The sequence below is a fragment of the Gracilinanus agilis genome, chromosome 1 (genome assembly GCF_016433145.1).
Source record: "Gracilinanus agilis isolate LMUSP501 chromosome 1, AgileGrace, whole genome shotgun sequence".
Taxonomy (NCBI): domain Eukaryota; kingdom Metazoa; phylum Chordata; class Mammalia; order Didelphimorphia; family Didelphidae; genus Gracilinanus; species Gracilinanus agilis.
Window position 1 is genome coordinate 284,344,678 of NC_058130.1, and position 15,242 is coordinate 284,359,919.

Below are 15,242 nucleotides of genomic sequence, written 5' to 3' on the forward strand. Positions count from 1 at the left end.
TGTTTGGCAAAGCAAATTAAAAATGTAAGGTTTAAAAAAAAAAAAAAGCAACAACCTCTTGAAAAAAGCAATCCTCAAAGTGGGAAAAGTAGTTCAGGTAGGTAAATACTAAGGTCAAGATTAAAAGCAATCAGCAAGGAAGTATCTCATTATCTCTCTACCAAAAAAACCTTTTTATATCCTTCTTGTCCAAAGAGCCCACAATCAGTCCCATATAAGACTCCTTGGAGGCAAAATTAACTAAATCGAAGTGCCCCAGACTTGTTCTTATTTCTAGTCTTGCCAAATAATAGTGATGATTAATATTTTGGGAGGGTGGAGGTTGGTTCACTGACCTGTAGCATATTGATGCATATTGATTCAGTTGCCAAGTCCTGTGGATCTTGCCTCCAAATTATTGCTGCAATCTGTATCTTTTCCTTTTTCTGCATACAACTCTCCGTCATAAACCTGTTCTCTGAACTCCTAATTGGTCTCCCATTTCCCTAGTCTTCTTCCTTCTAACTATTCTGTGTTAATCTGCCATCACAAATATAGTCATGACATTAAGTTCCCAGTGGCCTAACAAATAAATTCCAAACTTTTTAGCCTCATATAGCTCTTTTGATCTAGCACCAACTATTTCAAAACTAGGCCACTGTCTCATTCTCCAAATACACATTTCCAGCCTTCTCTTTGCATCCTCATCCCCACATGTTGAAATCCTAACCATCTTTCAAGGTCTAACTTAAATGCTACCTTAAATGTTCCTCTTTATAAAGCTGGAAGAAATTTGTTTTTCTTTGTAATTCATAGCCCCTTGTATTGTATGTATTAATAATAATTTTATCATTTTGTACTGTTTGTATTCTATTTTGTCTTAGTTATTTGTGAATGTCTTTTCCCTTCTACTAGCTATTTGAGAGCAGTCAGTGTCTTAGTCATCTTAAAATTTCTTTCAGTGACTAGCATAAAACTTTGTAGAGGCATTTAATGAATATTTTATTTTTATTCCAAGATAAATTAAGTCATATGATCAGGAAGATAGCAGAATAGTTGTTTTCTGCATGACTACAATCTAAGAACTTCAAAAGAAAGAAATATATGCCAAATCTGTAGTGCTAAAGCTGAATCCACAAGAATAAAGCAGGAAAGTTTCACAAGATAAAAGTTTCATGAAATAACATTATAAGACAAAGATACTTGAAACATTCATTCCTGTTATGTCCAGGCTTTCCCACCCCACATGCTAGGAGCAGCCTATATCTTGAAAACATCTATTTCAGGGTCTAATTTTAAGGACGTCTCTCTGATTTCCTTGTTACATTGGCTCAATCTGAACCACTCTTCACAAAGTTTGAAAGATATTTAATCTACCCAGCCACCTAAGGAATAAAGAATGCATCAAATGTGGAGAGGGGGACAGAAAATCATCTGTGAGGAACTAGATGGAAGACAAAAGACTAGAAACTGAACTGAGATCAATTCTGTTTCTACAGTGTTTACTCTAAGCAGGGTTTCCTAACCTCCCCCTTCAAAGAGCCCATTATTGCTCAGCTGAAGGACATTCCACAGCAGAAGACAAGGAAAGGACCAAAGATTGAGGAAGACAGAAACAATCTATGTGAATAATAGAAAAAGACTGAAAAAAAATCAAAGAAACTAGATATGAACCTAGCTTCAAAGTAGATAAACCATCAAGTGAGATTCTTGATCACAGACATAAAAATAGAATAAAAATTCCCCCCAAAAGTCATTATGCATTGGATAAGCATTGTCTTAATAAGGAAAATTTCCATCAAAAGAGAGAAATCTGTGGATTCCTCAGAAATGGAATTCTTAAAGGAAGCCATTAGGATGGAAAGCAGGTTGGAAATTAGAGCTCTTAATGCAAAAATTAAATAGCCTAAAACAAGTGAAGGAGGTATTCTAAAAAAGAGAATGACAATTTGGAGTTCAAATAGAAGAAAATTTGAAAAAAAAGCAAAAATCAAATTTCACAAATTGCCTTAAAGAGTCATAGCTCTAGAGCTTAAAGAGACTTCAGAGCTTGCCTAATCCAGGGCTTCTTAACCTAGAACCTATAAACTTGGACAGGTGTGCACATTCACAAAATGGTATGTCAGTGTAATCAATCCTATGTGTTTCATTTTGTTCATTTAAATACTTTTCTTCTGAAAAGGGATCAACAGGCTTTTTCGTGATACAAACAAAAAGAGTTAAGAACTACTATCTACAATAGCTGCTTCATTCTACAAATGAAGAAACTGAGGTAGAGACTCAAGGTCACATGGGTAGTGAAAAAATATGTTTCAAATCAATGATATGAAGTCAGTCTGAGAGGTTAGTACTGAGACTTTTGCTAATTAAGCCTCAGTTACTCCCGACTAGTCCAGTAAACACAACCAATTTGGAGAGCAATGGTTTCCATAAAAATAAATGTATTTGTATAAAATAGGTATAAAAAGATAATATACAAGGAGTCCCTGTCAAACTAAGGGTTTTCCAAACCCTCTAATTGGACCTCACAGCCCAGCCTTCTGACTCTGGCTACCCAGAATTCCAACTGCCACTCTTCCCAAGATTCCATCTGGCCTTAAAGAAACCTTACTCACTATTCTTTACCTTGTCCTTAGCTGCTAATTAATCCTAATATTTTCCTTCTTGAGATCCATTTGAAAGACTTGTCTTTCCAAATGGATCTTAGTAAACCATGTTAGCTTAATCTATACCTAAACCATTATTCTATTCCCTTATCTTATTCCTTATAGTCCTTATCTTAGTTCTTAACTTATTCTGTTCTGTCTCTACACTAGACTTATCCTAACTAAACTATACCTATCTATGCTACCCAATGCTAAAGATAGAAAATAGAAATTCAAAAAGCAGAAAAAAGACATTGAGGAAAATCCTTGCACAATTGCAAGTCAAAATATTACAATTACAAAAATGCAAACATTTGTAATAACACAGTAATACAATAACAAACTGTATTTTGTATCTACACGTATAACTCAAAATTAACTTGTAATACTAAGAAAATCAAAATATACAAATATTTACACTACTTACATGCTATGTTCATACTATTTACATATTCCTTCAAACTCACCTGTTGGCAAAATATAAAATCCTCCTTAAAGTGGTTATAAAACCTTGAAGATTTACTTTACTAAGGATATAACCTTTCCTTTGATGTTACCTTACAGGAATATATGAAATACTTCTCTGAGATAAGAATTTTACCCTAAAATATTGCAGTATGCCTACTACAATATTTCAAGTATATTTAAATAACTTCTATTTATTTATGTCACTATAAATTCTGAGTACTGAGTTACGTAGTATTGCAAATTATCTTATGAGCTATTCTCATGTAGATTTTAAAATTAATATTCAATGCCTCCAAAGTATGCTATTAATAAGGATTTGTTGATATTAAATTAGAGAGATAAAGAAATGAGGGGAAGAGAGAGGCTCGGGCCACAAGGACTGGTCACTATTCCATTCACGTGTGAGAGGGCTTGGCAGAGCAAATCCAAATTAAATATAGACTGGGTAACCACGTACGTATACACAAGGCAAAAGGAATTGTGGGTAATATAGAAAGGAAGTTTGGGTAATGTAGTTTCAGTGATTCAAGATATTCCAACTATACATTCCCTCCTGTGATCCTTTGGGTGACCAGTCTCCCCAATGGATCATGGAAACATAATCAAATTAAAACTTACAATAATTCAGAGATAAAAGGGAGAAAGAACAAAACCAATGTTAGGTGCATTGACAAAAAGCCATTTAGGGGGCAGTCCACTTTTTGGCATAAGAGTGTCCATTCAAAATAAATGCATTCAACCCCTTCCCACCCCCCCACCTCCAAGTTCAAATTCGCCATGTCTCAAAGTTCACTCTGGATCTTCTGGTGCAGCAGGTATTCTCTGGAGGCATCTTCATGGCGCCTTCTGGATTCTGGGAGGTAGTCTTCTGTTCTAAATTAGGGTCAAATTCACAGCAATAACATAGTCTCCCCCCTGAGGAGAATAATAATACATTCCCCCCTGAGAAAAATGCAGGGATACACATAGGAATCATATAGGAATACATGGTCAAGTCATAAGGTATATGAATCAATTATCAAAAACATCAAAGAGCCCAAAGAAATAAAATAAGAAAAATAACCTCTAAGGGAAATATAGAATATTAAAAATGTGAAGAAAGAAAAATTCTAGGAAAAAAGGAAAAAATTCACAAATCACAACAGGTTCTTGTAACAAATCATGTCCCATAAGCTTTGAGACAACAATCACTCACTAACCCAATTTAGTAGCCTGGACTACAGTAAGTTGTCACATCATGAAAGAAATAGAAAAAGAGACTAGATCTTGAAATAAATTGGAAGTAGTATTTCCCGGTTTGATCTTTTTTTTTTAACTTTCAGGGATAATGGAACCAGAACAATCGATGTTGAGTATTTGATATAGAGTGTGGTACAAGGAAGTCCTACATCTTGACATATGTTAAGCATCACAACCTTGAGTCTCACACATGATTCATGATTAAGTCTTTGTGCTCTTTGCATAGAATGTCATCAATCCCTGTAGGATTGGTTTGGTCTTTTATTTTTTCCTTTTTGTGCTCGTTTGGCACTTTACAGGTCAACTTCTGTGCTCCTTTGTGGTCCGTTTTTCCTTGAATTAGACATATTCATTGAGCAAAAGTCTCATAATAATTAAATAACTAGTGGCAGGTTTCCATAGCCCAAAGCTTTTTGGGTATGCATTTATGTTGGGCAAATGGACATCTTAGCTTATTCTATTGCAATAATAAAAACAGTCAAATATTTTTAATAATAATGGTGACGTGCTTCAAATGTAAAAAAAATGAGAGAAAAATCAAATACTGTATGGCACATGTAGGAAGAAAAAAACAAAAATATTAAAAATGTGTAGTTTCGCAATCACAATTTACCTCTGTAAAGTATAAAGGCTAATTTCCAAAAATAAGATTCATTTCCTCTTTAACTTGCCATGATCTACAGTGCAAATGAGGTAGATAAATAATACATTCAAGAAAATACAAAAGGAATCACAAAAGGCACAGAATGTTATAAAAAGCACATTAGGTCACTAATACAGATATTCTTTTGTGAAGTAGTATATGTATCGTTCAAATACAGGGATCAACCAAATAAAGTGCAACAAAATAGTGCAAATCCAGCAATAGGGCATTCTTATCACAATCAATAGTCAAATACAATCAATAATCAAACATAATAAGTACAGGCAATTATAATTAGTACACAGAATTATTCATTATCAATAGACGGTACTTGTTTTACATGATTACAATGAATCCATGAGTCCCTTTCTCCAATTTTAATGGCTGTTGGTGTAGTCAATAGGACCTGGAATGGTCTGAAATAAGCAGGTTCAGTCTACCTAATACATTTTGAAATTCTTTATGTACACAATATCACCTGGGTTCAAATCATGAAGTGAGAATTCTAAAGGGCCTGCTTGAACAGCAGCTCCAGAGTCATGGAGTTCTCACAATTTTGTTTGTAATTGTCTAATATAAGTGACAATTGTTGTATCCTCTCCTAACAATAAAGTATAGGCAAGAGTAAATGGTTGTGCCTGAATAGGTGGATGTCCAAATAGCATCTCAAATGGTGAGATGTGTAAATCACCTCTAGGTCTGCTTCTGAGATAATATAGGGCCAGAGGTTATTATGAGGAAAACCAGGGTTGTTAACTTAAATATAAAATGTGGGCTCAGTGGGATGGATAGGAGACAGGAAGGAACAATGGGTGAGACTTTACAAGCCAGGGAACCAGGTTTAACTATAAGGGGAATGACCATTGACAGAAATGGCAGTTAATAAGCCTGACTGCCACCCTGCCCCACCCAGCCTGGAATAGCTTCAGATTATTACACACACACAATGAAGACTTTAAAGTTCTAAAAACACACAGGGAATCAGTTTAATTATAATATGAGGGGATTGGAAAGGGGGTTAGGTGAAGCTATGACTTAACTACCCAGGACTGGAGTCAACCTGGCTTCTGCCAGGTTTTGACAGCTTGGCTAAGAACCTGAGGAAGAGGGCTTGAATTTGGTAGACAGAGTCACAACTGTTCCAAAGATGTTATCAGGATACCAGGAACCAACTCCTCCATAGCCAATGATCCAAAGTAACCAGGTAGGGAGTGATGTCTTCAAACTCCACCAGATCACAGGCCACTTCCCTACTCTGAGTTGCCTTGCAGGATTGATGTCTTCTGGCTTTTCAAGCTTCACCAAGCTCCAAGATCTCTCCACGATCCCAGGGAATCAGGGTACAACTCCACTTCCTCTAAGGTCTCCCAGGGTCAGTTACAGCTTGTCCCAACCACCGTGGAGTCCATCCCAGAGAGAGAGGCCCACTTCCTGCTTCCCCATTCCATTTGGAATTCTCCAGCCCTTCCTGTTAGGTCTCCTAAATAATAACTAAGTAATCCTCCTCACAACAAGGTAGAATTTCAGGCCATTTTACATGAATCTCCGTGCAAGTTATTTATTCATTCTTTCAACTTGGCCGGAGCTCTGGGGATGATATGGTGTATGAATTTTAGGAGTTATCCCCAAACATGAATAAATTTGCCATAAGATTGAGTCAGTAAAACGAGTTTCTTTATCAGAATCAATATGTGCAGGCCAAAATGAGGAATAATCCCTTTCAAAAGGACTTTGGGGGCAGCTGGGTAGCTCAGTGGAATGAGAGTCAGGCCTAGAGACAGGAGGTCCTAGGTTCAAACCCGGCCTCAGCCACTTCCCAGCTGTGTGACCCTGGGCAAGTCACTTGACCCCCATTGCCCACCCTTACCAATCTTCCACCTATGAGACAATACACCGAAGTACAAGGGTTTTAAAAAAAAAAAAAAAAAAAAAAAAAAAAAAAAAAAAGGACTTTGGCAACAAAAGCCACTGTGGCCTGAGCAGTAGGAAAATCAGGCCACCTGGTCAGCTGATTGACTATAACCAGACAAAATTTATACTGTCCAGCTTTTGGCATAGAGATAAATTCAATTTGTAAATGCTCTAATGGTGTGTAAGCTAGAGGACATCCACCAAAGGCTTTTCCTCGAAAAGCACACTGATTAAAGCCTTGGCAGATAGAACAAGCTGTACATATTTTGGAGGCAATTGTAGTTATTCCAGATGCTCTTTTAACAGAGTCTACAATGCCTTTTGGGTGCTAAAATGACCATGCTTATGGATGGAGTGACAAATTTGGTTATAAAAAGCCCTGGGGAGCAGGGGTTTGCCTTCAGATGACACCCATAATCCATTTATCAGTTTTGCTTCAAATCGCTGCTTCCATTTTCCTGCTTCCTAGTCATTATAAGAAAGGGATTGATCCAAATCATCAGTAATTGTTAGTGGCATAATTAATTCAGGTTCCTCTAAGGCTGCTAGTTTGGCTACAGAGTCTGCTTGATCGTTTGCCCTGGAGATAGGGTCAGTGCTACCTGTGTATGCAGAGCAGTGAACAACAGCTATGGATTTGGGCAGCTGTGTGGTAGAAAGAAGTTCAGTAATAAGGTTTGCATTGGCAATACATTTCCTAGTTGCATAACCGGATTCTGTGTAAATTGTGACCCTTTTATTCTGTGCAATGATACAGGCATGTTTTTAAACTGAGTTCTGTACCTTGTAAGCTTACATATGAGGGTAAGGAAGCTGACGATAGAGTATCCAATTCTGTAACTACTGCAGTTCCTGTATAGTGCACGCCATCTCTCATAAAGGAAGAACCACTTATAAATGTTTTTAAATCCAAATTATCCAAAGGGGTGTCCAGGAAATCATTACAAGGTTTATCATCTAATACTGTAAGGGAGAAAAGGGGGCTTGGGGTTGAACATATTAAAAGGTTAGGTTGCCAGGGGATTAAACAATTATCAATCCCCAATTAAAGAGTAACCTCAAGTTAAAATGACTTTATGGAAATTTATTTACATTTGGGAAAAGGAAGAAGAAATAAGGAAATAAGAATCTAACACAGTAGGTAATTTGCTCAGATCCCCTAGATAATCCAGGTAGATCTAATTATTAACCCTCAGCCAGTGGAAATCCGGCCTTGATCCCAAGGCCAGAAACTGAGAAGGCCAGAGGCCTGGAGAGCTGAAGGGCCCAGAGGTGAATGAAGCAAAAGCTTCAGTCATAGAGTCTATTTGAAAGGGAAGTTCCTTAAGAGAATTTCAGGAAGATTCAGTCTTAACAGTCACCACGTAGAAGTCTGGTCACAAACCACCGGAGAGCTACTTCCTGTAGCCTCCTCTTAGTTTACATGTCCAGTCACAACAGACACTTTTCTGCCATGAGGCAGTCAGTAAATTCTGATTTGTTAGCACATGTGGGTTACAGACCATCCAAAATGGAGATGTTTCCAACTTTGGTGATTAAATCTAAAAATGGGGAGTGTAGATTTAATCTAATTATCACAAAACTAAAGATGTACAATCGTGTAAAGGTTCTCTGGAAGTTGGCAAATCAGAGAGCATTCTAACACCAGATCAGCAGATTTAGTTACTGATAAAGCTGTGGCAGCTACTCCTCTAAGGTATGGTGGTGCTCCTGAAGCTACTGGGAACAGCTGGACTACCATACGTTGAGCAGGTCTCAAATGTTGAATTAGAACACCTGAAACTACCCCTTTCCTTTCATGGACATGTAAAGAGTTTGTCATAATTTGGGATACCTAGAGCAAGGGCAGACAGGATAGCATGTTTTAAATTTGAAAGAGCTGTTCAGTGTTCCTTTTCCAATTTAAGTGATTCAGGGACCAAGTTTTTTGTGAGTGATACAAGGGGCTTAGTGATTTCCCCATAGCAAGAGATCCACTGCCAACAAAATCTTCTTGCTCCAAGAATTGCCCTCAATTGTTTTTTAGTGGTAGGAGCACTTAAATTTTGGATACTTTCAATACGTTTTGCAGAAATTAAATGGGAACCAGCAGTTAAAATAAAACCTAAGTATTACACTTTGGGGAGACACCACTGAATTTTATCTTTGGAGACCTTGTGGCCTCTCTTATGCCTCAGCATTTGGTGAGGCCAAGAGCAAATCATCCATATATTGGATTTAACAGCAGTATTTAAATTTAATGGCATTTGTATTAGCAGTTAAGAATTGTATGAGCAATGTAGGGCTGTCCAGAAAACCTTGAGGCAAACAAGCCCAGGTCCACTGAGAACCTTTCCAGGTGAAAGCAAAGATATGCCTGGAATCCTCCTGTATATAGGTATGGAAAAGAAAACTGAGCACAAGTCTAATACTGTAAAGTATGTAGCTTTATAGAATAGAAGAAATGATAGTATTTGTATTGGAAACTACAGGGTGTCTCTTTATAACGTGATTGTTCACGGCCCTCAAATACTGGACGAATTGATAGAGATGCTTGCCATTGGGCCCCAATTTTGGCTTTTTAATAGGCAGGATGTGTGTATTGTATTCAGATTTACAGGGAATTATGATGCCTTGGTCAGTTAGTGAATTTATCACTGGGGTAATGCCCTCTATTGCCTCCTTCAAGAGAGGATATTGAGGAATGGAAGGAAGTGGGCTAGATTTAGTTTTAATTTGGACAGGGACAGCCAGTTTAAGTAGGCCAACATCAGAAGAGGATGTGGCCCAGAGAGACTGAGGTATATCAGTTGGGATTTTAAAAGTGGGAAACTCCTTTATCTCATGATTATCTGAAAAAGTACAGGGAGCAAAGTTAAGGATTCCTCAGGGAATTTCAGGGACATAGAGCCATCTGGAGAGCAAGTTATTGTGGAGCTAAGCTTTCATAAAAGATCTCTCCCCAGAAAAATTTATATGGGAGCCAGGCATCAAGAGGAATGAGTGCTCCACATTTAGGTGTTCTACGGACACCATCCTAGGGGAAAGGTTTTGAACTTTATGGGGTGTCCCCAGTACCCCCACTACAAATTTATTGATCCTATGGAATTGCAATCTGGGTCAGGTGTACTCTTCAATACAGACCTGGAAGCTCTAGTGTCCAAAAGACAGTCATCATAGGTGTTACCAACCTTTAATGTTACCTGAGGCTCATCAGTATGGGGGTGTTGGCAGTGGATGAGGACAACGGGTAATAAGGCATCAGGGTCTGGAAAATCAAAGGTTGTATCCTTTGATTCTTGTGCCCCAACCCCCCCCACCCCTCCCTGTACACCTTGATAATATTTGGGTAGTTCCTTGGGCTCCTCCTTGAGGGGCAGTAGCACCCTGGGTGGTTCAGGGATGAGTTCCACTCAAGATATACTGTTGGGGCATCTTTTGGTATGAGTTGTCAATTGCCTGATCCATATTCCTAGATTTATCAGTCCTAAAGTTGCAATTTCTGAAATCATTATCATGATTATTTCTATAATTATTTTCATAGCTATTAATCAACTGGATTCTGATGACTCTTAACAAATTCCTACAGTTTATCATTGTATCCCCTTCTCACAGAAGTGGCAAGGAAGGGATCGATAGTTAGATTCTTAGAGACAGGCAATTGCCATTGGTTGAGTATCATGCCCTTTTTGTGGTTTATCAGTTTTATCACTTAAAGAATCTAGTTTCTTTTAAAATATTTCCATTAAATTATTAGTCACTTCCTGTTTTTCTTCATGGCTATTAGAGACATAAACAGTAGTTCTCCTTAATTCATCAAGATACATTTCAGGCTACTTAGGGCAACGTGTTTTAAAGTAATCTTGGACCACTCTATGAGAGTTGACAAATTGTTCCTTTATTTGTCTTATATCCTTTTCGATAGAAATGTCAAGTTCCATGTATTTACCTCCCAGATCAATGAGCCTGTCCATGAATTGGGAGAGTGTCTCATCATCGGATTGTGTAAGGCATTTAAATTTGGTCCAGGCATATGGCTTCTCGGTGCAATCTCGCATTGCTTTGAGAATGGCCTCCCTAGCAAGATGAAAGTCTGCATATTCTTTGGGGTTGTTATACTGCCATTGAGGATCTTCAGATGGCTAGTGTACTGCATTGCGTCCTTGGGCTTTGTTAACATGAGAGATAATTTTATTCCCCTCACGTTCCATTAGGAAAGCCTGGAGCAATTTTTCTGTGTCTTTATGGTCATAGTGAAAAAAAAAAATCCATCTTTTTATTATTGTTATTGGTTCTTCTTCATAACTAGGAGTATCTTGTTTTAATTCCTTCATATCCTGAGGTGTGAAAGGCATATGTTGTTTTAATGTAACCATATTGCCATCATATCCTATTGTGGACACTTCCTTAAGGGGAAAAGGCCTTCACAGAAATCATTCAATGGTTGTGGTTTCTGAGAAGTTAACTATGGAGATGTAAGATTTGCCAGGAGTTGCAGAGCGTGAGCGAGGTAGTTCAGAGTACAAGAGAGGAGTTCTGCACCTGAGATATAGTAGAGGGGCCTGTCATTTGTATTTCAGGAGAAACAGGTTTGCAGAAATCAGACATGTGTATGTGTTGGGGAGAAACTTCCTTTGTTATTTGACCATGGAAGTAATGCATAAAATGTTGCAGTTGAATTTGTATGTCGGGCTGCATTCTCCATTGGAAAACTTCTTGTGACCAGAAGTTAAAAAAGAAAATTCTAAGCTACATAAGAAGGAGGCAGTCCGGAACCCTAATTGATTCCTAGTTGGGCAAAAACCACAAGAGTTTCTTGTAGAATAGCAGTTATACTGCTGAGCATTGTAATCAAAAGGGTAGATTAAAGGAAAGTGGAAAAAAGAATAAATTTCAATGTATATATTGATTTGTTTATTTTGGTTTGTTTATTATTCGTGGTAGGGGCAGGCTATTTTATTTTATATAATGTTTTATGATTTTGTTCGATCATATTTGAAAAAATTACTTATAATTTGTTTACATATTATATTATGTATTGTAATTTATAATATATAATCTGTATTTATTTATTTATTAGTTGTGGTTGGTGATGCCTCTGTTTATTTATTTATTGGGGGTTGCTGCCCTCTGGTGTCAGAAAACACCCACTATGGTTCAGCAAGAAAAAGGGGGAAGAAAAAGAAAAGAGGGGAAAAAAATTTTGAGTGCCCTCTACTGGCTTCTAGTGGCTAAGTGGCAACACTACATGAAGGGGTAAGGGGCATGGTTAGGGTTAGAGGTGGGAGTAAGGGGCGTGATTTTGCCAGAAACCAAAATGGAGGATATTACTACAAAACAGGGCGGGTTTGCTGCTAAGGGGGCTAAAAACTGTCACAGTTGGAAACTGGAAGTGGAAGCAGTTATGTTACTTTCTGAAACCCAAGTTGGGGCAGGGAGGGAGCTAGGACGCAGTCTGGGGTGGGTGAAAAAGATCAGGACCTCCCCACACCAAGGCAAGGAGCCCAGCAGAGGTTAGGGACTCCTGCAAGGAAAGAGACTCCTCCTTGTACTGGGGATTGTGCTGGACCTGGGGCTGGGAAGGGAATCTTTTAAGCTTACCAGTCACAGAAGCAGTGGCAGAAGCAGGGACAGTCACTGCAGCAATGCCAGGTGGTGGGCTGGCAGCACAAGCAGCTGGGAATCAGCGGTTGGAGGCGGCAGAAGGCTCTCAAGCCCGATGCCGACAGCAGTGCAGCCCTGCCCCTCTTTTGACTGTGTGTGCAAAGCAGCAGCCCAGCGCAAAGTGGCAGGAGGTGGCAGGAGGCCCTCAAGTCAGATGCAGCTGCTGGACTCACCCACAAAGGTTTAAAAGCAGCAGAAAGAGGCCAAAGCAGGACCAGGGGGGTCAGGGCACAGCTAGGCAGTTGCAACGCAGCAGCAGTGAAAGCAGGGAACTCCAGAAGAGGCCCTTTGGAGGCTCAGTGGACAAGCTGGAAAACTAGTTCCACAGGGGATCTGAGGTTAGGTTCTAGGGTCCCTTCCTAAAGGTTGCCAGTCATTTTTAAACTAGACAAATTTTCCTTTTCTATATACTTAAAATTTTTTTTCATACAACCTCTGTTTATACAAGTTCATCTATCATTTAAACAAAAAGCAATATTTTCAATCTTTTTTATTGATTATAGCAATGTATTCTTAGTGTGTTATGTAAATCAGTGCATTGTTCTTAAAAGTGTAACTATTCTATTGTTCTTTCGTTTTCGTTGTGCAGTAGTTCTTGTCACCTTAATTATTGTCTCCTCATCTTTGATTAACCTCTTCGCCTGCAGACATCTTCAACTGATGTACAATTCTTCACCTGCTGTCACTTTCTTGATATGCACACAGTGAATCCAAGATGTCTTCTCAATTTTTATAGCAGTGGGTGTTGTTCATAAAAATTGATAAGAGCCTTCCCAAGCTGGTTGTGTTACATTTTTTGGGCTGAATTTTTTGATATATACACAATAACCTGGGTGTATTTCGTGTAGCGTGAAATCAGTTCATCCTCTTTGCACTAATGCCCCCTTTTCTTGTAATTCTTTGACCCTTTTTTGCAATTCCCTTATGTATTCAGCTATTTTTACATCTCCTCCCAGCACAGACATAAAGACTGGAGTAAATGTTTTTGCCTGTGTAGGGGTGTTTTGTAAAGGGTAAAAATTATGGTTGGACTGAATATTCAAGAGTATGATCGCCAGGAATTAAGTACTGAAAGACTCAAGTCAGAATGACTTTTTTATGGTAGCTTATTTACAAATAGGAAAGAGTGAAAGTGGGAAATGAGAGAGAGAGAGAGAGAGAGAGAGAGAGAGAGAGAGAGAGAGAGAGAGAATATGAATGAGAGAATGAGAATATTACTCCGGCCTAGTCTGGAGGTCTGAATCAGGCACGGCTTCTGAGGCCCCAGCAGGGGGGCCACAGAGGTTAATTAAACAAGGTTTCTAGCCACAAGGCCTCTTCAGAGGTTAGTGCCTCCAGAAAAGCCAAGGAAAGGGAGTCAGCCTTTCACTAACCAATGTGACATCCTAAAGGAAGCAGACTGAGGTCTCAAACCCAAGCTCCTCCAAGGCCAAGTTCAAAGGGCAGAATCCCCCTCACAAGAAGCTACCATCATATTTAAAAAATAGTTCCTGCATCACTTCCCATGTCCACCTTCCACTTAAATGTGGCAGCTTTAACCTTGCTTTGGACAGCCCAGGGGCAGTCAGTTTTTTTTTTTTAATTAGACACTCACTTGCTCACATGGTTCATAGACCTCCCTCCCGCCACTTAATCCTTAACTGGGTTGGGGTGTATACATTCCTGGTGGCTAAAGTCTAAAGAATAAATAGGAGAGAAATAATTCCATCTTCACAATCCCCCCTGATGATCATTTGGGAGACTAGTCTCCCCAGGTGGTCATTTTACTAATCATCTTGTACCTCTAAAAGTCTTCTAAATACAGGTGCATACAAAATTGCACCTTCTAAGTGGAAACTACAATAGATAAAGATAAGAGGGAAAAAGAAAAGGGAGAAAGCAAAACCAATGTTTTGCTAGATGAATTGACAAAAAACCAATTGGGGGCAGTCCCCTTTTGGCATAAAAGTGTATATTCAAAATAACCGTTCAACCCCCTTCAGTTCAATCAATTGTACCCCAAAGTTCATTCTGGATCTTCTTGGTGCAGTGTAGGTTCTACAGGTATCTTTCTGAAAACAGTTTATTCTCTGGATTTAAGGAGTTGGCAAGCTTCTTTCCCTGAAATTTTTTTCGAAAAAAATTTTAAATTTGGGACTTTTATAAAAATACAATCCCCTCTGAAGAGGGTGTTGACCAACACCCAGATCAGATCTGGATACACAGTTGAGTAATGGGGTATACGAGTCAGTTATCAAAAGAAAACATGTAAAAAGAAAATCAAATGGAAGAAAAATTTAATTTTGTGAGAAAGAAAAAATTCAAAATCAGAATCTAAATGTCAAAATCTATGTATATAAAAAGTCCCCGAATAAACAAGAAAAATTCATAATGGGCCCTTTTATTGGGGTCCAATTAAAGTAATTTTTCTATCCCACAGGTCTGTAGGACAAAATTCAGTAATATTGCACTTACCCATTGGCAGCCAAGACTACAGGAATTTGCCATACTATAAGAGAGAAAAGGGACTAGATTTTTGTATGAAAGGGAAGTGTCATTCCCTGGTCTGATTTTACCCTCACTCTCAGGAATAGGGGGAGCCAGGATGATAGCCAAACTTTGGTACTTGACTGAGAGTATTTCACAAGAAGTGTAGTACAAGGCATCCTGCGTCTTAACATATGTCAAGTGCCACAACCTCGAGTCTAACACAGGTATTGGCATAGAAGTTCAAG

The 15,242-nt window shown here is 38.5% G+C and overlaps 1 protein-coding gene across 1 annotated transcript in view; it reads left to right on the forward strand.

Annotated features, from left to right (window-relative positions):
• APC (APC regulator of WNT signaling pathway) overlaps positions 1-15,242 on the forward strand; it is a 236,043-nt gene that overhangs the window by 178,170 nt on the left and 42,631 nt on the right. The window lies entirely within an intron of this gene.